This window comes from Nothoprocta perdicaria, unplaced genomic scaffold (assembly GCF_003342845.1).
Source record: "Nothoprocta perdicaria isolate Ctin4 unplaced genomic scaffold, notPer1 scaffold_71, whole genome shotgun sequence".
Classification (NCBI taxonomy): Eukaryota; Metazoa; Chordata; class Aves; order Tinamiformes; family Tinamidae; genus Nothoprocta; species Nothoprocta perdicaria.
The window spans coordinates 3,301,341-3,308,240 of NW_020455988.1; the positions used below are offsets into that span (position 1 = coordinate 3,301,341).

The 6,900-nt window shown below is 38.3% G+C and overlaps 1 long non-coding RNA gene across 1 annotated transcript in view; it reads left to right on the forward strand.

The window, feature by feature from the left end:
* Positions 1-3,970, forward strand: part of LOC112957294 — a 36,751-nt gene extending 32,781 nt beyond the window's left edge. Inside the window, exon 4 of the long non-coding RNA XR_003251193.1 lies at positions 3,940-3,970. This is a non-coding gene — a long non-coding RNA (uncharacterized LOC112957294). The remainder of the gene's footprint in view (positions 1-3,939) is intronic.
* Positions 3,971-6,900: the final 2,930 nt, after the last annotated feature.

The window sequence follows — 6,900 nt, forward strand, 5'->3', positions numbered from 1 at the left end:
AAAGAGAAGGCTGAGAGAGTAAAATGACTGCAGACTGCCAGTATACAAGCGGTGACCGTGGATAAGGTAATAATCAATTGTTCTCCTTGGTCATGGAGAGAACAAGCAGAAATTATCTTAATTTACAACTTAATTTCATGTCAGGGTGAGAAGAGCTGGCACGGYTATGCAGCGATGCTCCTTATTGGGGTGTGTGTGTGTGTGTGTATGTATGTGCATTGTTGTTTTGTTTGCTTTTAAGACAAGTCAGTGTCAGTGCAGGGAGTTCTATCCATGAGGTTTCATACAGTCTCACATTTCTACTCAGGAAAAAATGTGAAAATGTTCTTATCACTAGAGTTTCCATTTTAACAGTGCTTTGATTGTATGCCAGAAATTGTTTGATTTGATGATCTTGCATTGCTCACCACGAAAATGTCAACATTTATTCTTTGTTACCATCATCTGTATTGAAGATACTGCAGTATTTTAGTTTATAATAAGCCAGCTGGTCCATTACACATATTCTTTCTGTGAACATTAGTTACTGCCTGCTTTAGACTCTCCCTTTTTCTCCATGGCAGCATCACATCAAACCTCATTTTACAAAAGTTAAGAGACAAAGCAGGCTTATATAAATATTAAATGAAAATGTTGTGAAAAGAGATTATCTGAGAAACCTGTCCCTTCAAGAGATAACCAGAGCAGATTGTTGCATTAAAACCATCTTAATACAGTTCTCAGTCAGAGCAGAGATACCCCTAAATATTCTGAATAATCAGATTCTGATTATGACCAAATCTAAGGCTTTTTGTCATGTTGCTTACAATGGTGCAGTTCTCTGAATTTCAGCAGCAAGACTGTGGCTGCCACCAGTGCATGTGAGATGAGGTTTGGGAGTCCCAGGGACTTTATGCACTGAAACTGCTCAGGCAGGACCGTGCTCCCAGGCAACAGGGAACAAGACGGGAGGTAGCAGGGGCAAGCCTGGGAAGAGCCCTTTCTCCCAAAGGCTCAAAGTCCCTGCAGCCTTCCCACGTAAAATCTCATAGTGCCTGCACACCCTGTCCCTTATGCAATGGTTCTCCTCACTGCAAGGCAAGCACAGACTGCGCAAACCTCACCCGTAGTGTGGAACGCCGTGCTCATGCATGCGGTCCCCTAAGTGGTCGCTTCAGGCTGCAGCTGAAGCTGCATCAGCGCAAGATGAGGTTGCTCCCACAGCTTGCTCCCCCATGGGAGCCTCAGGCTGTGGCCTCCATGCCTGAATCTCATCTGCTACCTGCCAAGGGACACATGGCTTCAAGCATGTCAGTGCATTTTAATAATGCCTCCACCTGTTGCAACTCAGCTAGTCCCTTCTTGAAATCATACATAGGCTATGTTGCAGCTTTCTGAAGTCATTGATTATAGGGTATGTTAGCAATAATACCAGTTAACGTCTAGTGGTTTGTTAGAACAGCAAACACCCTCAGCTTTGCTTTCAGCTATTAATTAACCAACCAGTCATTAACTGCTGGTAACAATTGATTTACAGGGAATTATTGCCTAAATAGCAGGAGGTATTTAAGAGGAAAATAAATTAAAACAAAGAACTGTTGGATCCTTGGGCACAAAAAGGACTCCTCATAATATAGAGAATGGCTGCTGCAGCACTGTAATTACAGAGTGATAAACAGTCATTGGGAAATACGTACCTTTCCAGAGACAATGACATTATGTCTCCTGGAAAGAGCCCCTTTGTCTGCACTAATTGAATGATCTGAAATGAATGATGTTATCAGAAACCTAACCAAGGCAACTAATGTTATATTTATGGGTTATCAAAAATGTTTAATCACAGCTGTGCTCTCTCCAAGATGTGTCATGGATACTGCAGCATCCAAAAATATGATTGAGGGCCGGCATGGCACATTATCTTAATTACAAAGTAGAATTACAAGTTCCTCCATTGGTTCTGCTTCCCTCAATGCTTACAGAACAAATGAGACCTATTAACCTAAACGCAAGCAAACGCCGCCTCCAGATGACATTTTTTTCATCTCCATGAGCTGAGACAGAGAAAGCAGTTGCATAATCCTCTCCTAGGAAACACTAACACAAATCAATTTACAGTGCTTACAAGATATGGAGCTTTGCTCATACTCATCCTGTTGAATCTGCTCGTGCTTCTGCCACCAAGGTCAATGTTTGGGTTGACTAAGCAGGCATTGCTGAAGTAGCTCAATGCAGATTTGCCACATCCCTACAAAGTTTATGTGGGTTCCACTGCCCTCTCCTGGAGCAAACAAGCTGCATGTTCAGCTGCATTTTAGGTGCAACATTGCCCTGTGCTACAATATTAGCAGAAGTTTATTTAATAAAGACAGAATTGATGCTTTCTCCAACCTAAAGATATGAGTTCTCTTACTGTGAAATTCTGCATGACACAGTGARGAGATGGGAAAGTATTGCTGAAAAAAAAACCAGAGCCTGCATTGAACGTGTAACATCAATTGCTTTCATGGTTATATGTAGGTTTTCCCCATCATCTGCCTTTTGGGGGAGTTCATTTCTGTAAATACTCCAATATTCAATCCATCCCAAGAAGTAATCAGTGCTGTGTCTGTAGTGAGTTTTGGAAAAACTATCAGCACAAGGACCTTTTTGTACCACTCTGGTAGGGATATTGAGGTAGACAGAACCCCAGGATCACATCTGACTTGGTATCAGAAGAAATGGCTTTTCTTTGGTCACTTTGAAAGAGCAAGTTGGTAGAGTCATAAACTGAGTCCTATTCTGCCTTCTGTCAGCAACTCTGTCATGTCCTGGTCTTGCTTCTTTCATCTGCTGATTTTAGTGGTGCTTYGTTAAAAAACGCCTCAAGAAGAAGGCAGGCAGTCTTTCCGGAGGGCCCTGGGCAATACTGCTCCCTATTTAAATGGCGCTTCACTAATGCTAAGCATGTTTTTCAACATTTGACTCACTGCTTACTCGTCTGAGGAGACTAGGCTATTTGACATTCATAATGTTAGACTATATTACTTCATAAATATTTTGAGGGGGGCTATAACCCCCATTATAGCTATATTATTCTGCCTAGTAGAAAGGAATTAGCCAAGAAAAAAAAAGAAAAAAGCAGTTCATTTAAAAAAAAAAACTTTTCCTCCTCCAGTATAGTCTAAAATGCTGCAGGAAAGACAATTTACTAACCAGGGTATAAAAGTGATGGAAGAAGATGTACTTAAAGTAAAATGTGCAGTTTATAGTAAATATCATCATTTTAATACTCTATTCATCTGGTTCTTATGAAGAATGCACAATTTATTTTTTTCTAAGATGTGCTGGGGTAACTCAACATAAATTGTATGCTCTGGAAGGGGGAACACATAAAATCCTCAGCCTTGAATCTGCAATCAAAATCTCAAGTTTTGTATCCAAGCTTTGTTAATGCTGCAAGAATTTTCTTAGTCTTGCAGATCCGTAGACAGCTACAAATATTTCTAAATACAACTTTAAACTCCTAATCTTTCTTATGTTCYGTTTTGACTAATTTGAACTGCATACACCTGTTTTGGGTTCAGCTTTGTAAAAAGGACCATGGTAACCTCTTGCCTTTGATGGTTCCTTGTCCTTTCCTTGGTTTAGAGTTACAAGTATATTCAAGTTTTAAATTATCTATTAAACAGCGCTTTGAAAAAAATCCATAGAGAAAAAAACAAAAAAGGGTTGAAGGTGGAGTTTGGAAGTGAAGTTTCTTTTTTTTTGTTTTGACAACATCACTCCTGCATGGCTGGTTATTATTCTTTGGCGCATTTCAGTATGTTTCAGCACCAGGAGGTGGCACTGGTAATACCAGGGATCTATAGCAGACCTGAAGGGAATACCATCTGGAAAAACCTCTTTGTTGATACTATATATGACTATAACTGTGTGAATCTTTGAAAAGATCATCATGTCTTTTTCTGCTTTATTTGACAGCATGCAGAAGAATGGGAGACAACCTCTCTCCAAGCAAAATTCTCAACTGAGTCCCAACCAAGGTAGTTTTAGGGGGTTTATAGGCTCTATRCTAAGATTATGCTACTACTATGGAAATGATTGGTAGTGTGATTTCCTAAAGTATTTGTAATCTTTCAGCTCATCAGACTGTTATCAGGTCAGATGTATTTGATTCTTATGGAATATTCCTGAAAAAAGATCTGATTCTTTGGGAATCTGGGAAGGTCGAAGTAATACAATCAATTTTCTTTAGAATGAAAACTATTTTGTGCTGATCAGAGACGGATCCAATGAATGGTCTGAATGCTTTCAGACCATGTAATGCCTGACTTCTAGGTCCTCGCAAGGGGAATCCTGATGCCTGGGACTGGGCTGGTAACTCAGGATGACTTTTTGAGCAGCACAATAACAAATKAGATCTCTGCTTCCAGGGCTTGGTTTAGCTGGTGACAATTAGTCTGGGTATCTGCAATGACTGTATTTAAGGCTTACACTGATGTATTTGAGCAGCAAAGTGTAGCAGGAAAACTCAGTACACTGTATGCTACTCAAGGATACAGTATGTGGAGATTGGTGGTATCATCAGTTTTGGTCAGATATGAAGTCCAGTATCTTTCTTTGCACACGGCTGATACAACTTGAGCTGTGAAATTCCTCAGGCTTTGGAGTAAGCACACTTTTGATGTTCCTATAGGAGCCCTGTGGGTGGGTACGAAGGACCAATAAAACTAATAATATAATGATGGGCTTAGTTTGACTAGTAAAGGTTGTTTCCAATTTTATCACTTCTTTGAAACAGTTACCATAGCAATAAAAATATCTGTAAGAATTTAGAAATTTTTAGGGACAATAAGTACAAAATTTACATCATTAAGTATCTTTAAAAAGAAACGATTATGAGGAATCATATTGGATTACTTCTCTGGATGATAGACCTCCATGCCAATCGGGACTTAACAACAGGATCTGTTCATCTGCACACCCAATCTTTGCTGTTAAGTCCCGATCACCCAAGAATCGACAGATTGCCTATTGAACAAGTTCAGTTTCTTTTTAATCACGTTCTGATATATTTAAAAGAAAATGCCTCCTCTAGACATTGAATGCAATTCACCTTTCATATGTCAGTAACTGACCTGCTATTTATCTGATGTCATCTTTTTCCCAGTGTCTAATCAATATTGTTCTTTATTATTCTTAATTGATGAAGTATTGCATGTTTGAAACAATTATACAGCTGATGAAATAGTTATTACAATTACTTTTGTTTAGTAGCTTTTTTTAATTTCAAGTTTAAAATTTATAAAATTTATGAAATTTATATAAACTATAAATTTAAGGGGTGTGATACAGGAAGAATAATTAAATTGCTGTGATGCTGAAGAAAAATCTTAGAGCTGATAAAACACACTGCCAAAGCATTAATAATGGCATTGGAAGTAAGCTTATTTTGTGTCCTCCCCTCTTACATAATTTTTTTTATGGATATTGGAAAATTTAGGTCAAACTGTAAAAGGAGGAGATTTTGAAGAAGGTTATCAGCAATTTCAAGGCCTTGGTTATTTTATGGGTTCCAGACTCGGGAATGAGCTTTGTGTGAGCTGTTGCCTGAAATCACTGGTGACTAGTCAGTATTTTATCCCTTTTCCTTCTTTATTTATTGTGCATAATTATTATTGTGCATTATTTAATGTACAAAAAGCATTGATTTGCCTTCTCCATTTTTATCAGTGACTTGATGTGTCATTAAGACCCTGTTTAAAAGCCAAAATAAATATTTCAAAGACGTAGTGTCCACGGTAAAGTCCATGACCAGGAAAGGTCTGCCGGGAGGGTCATGAGGAACTCAAAAATGCCTGCCAAGATTTTCTTCAATCAAAACTATGTAAAATATTTAAGAGGAGAAGCATGACATTTGGATCAGGAGTTGTTGAACATTAAGTGTTTTTAAGACCGAGGATCTGGCAGCAAATAAGGTGAACTCAATAGTAGCTTATCTGTTTGGCTGGAATTCCTGGACTAACAAGTCACTTGTCCAGGAAGCAGCCTGATTGCTCAGGGAGAAGTGGGGCTGGAAAAATATTTTCTTTCTTTCCTTTTTTTATTTTTTTGACTGAGGATGCTTTCACAGGTGCCCTTCTATTTTGCTGATTATTCCCAAAGTTTTTCTCCCCCATCCTTGTGCGAGGCCAGTGTTTTGCTCCTGAAGGGCTGCTTTCTGATTAGATATCAGGGAGGGGCTAAACAAAAACATTCAGACTGTCCATTGCTGGCTGCCCTTCTTGTCCAGCAATCCTCAGCAGAAGCAAATTCTGTTCAGCTGCAACCACTTCAGAAATTTAGCCCAAGCTGATTATATCCAGTGTAACATTAATACATTTACAGTAATACATTTACAAATACTAGTTATTATTTGTAATACTAAGCTAGTATTACAAATACTAGTTTGAAATACCAGTTAATACATTTACAAATAATACAGAATAACAGTGAAATACCAAATGAAACAACAAATCTTGACTTCAGATTTTTTTTTTTTGAAACTTCTGAAATGGTTTCTTCATATATTGGTGCTGCTTATTGAAGAAAAAATATAAGCAAAAAGAAGTGTCACAGGGCATGACAAGGAGCTTGCATTTTCAATCCATACTGGGAGATGAACAAAGATACATAGTACTAGTCTCTGTAAATTCTCTATGGAAAAGTGTGCTGTAATTTCACAGGGGTGGAATAAATAGAAACCTAAAGAAAATTAGTTGAAGAGGACTTAATACATTGCAAAATAGTTGTATGAAATTTTCAGCCATCTCATGATATTCAGTYATATTGCTACAATGATTAACTTTCATATTCAGAAAATCCTACTCTTGAGAATGATACTGTGGCTTATAGCCACCTGGGCTGTTCAGCTTTATTGTGGCCAAGCCTGCCACACAAGAT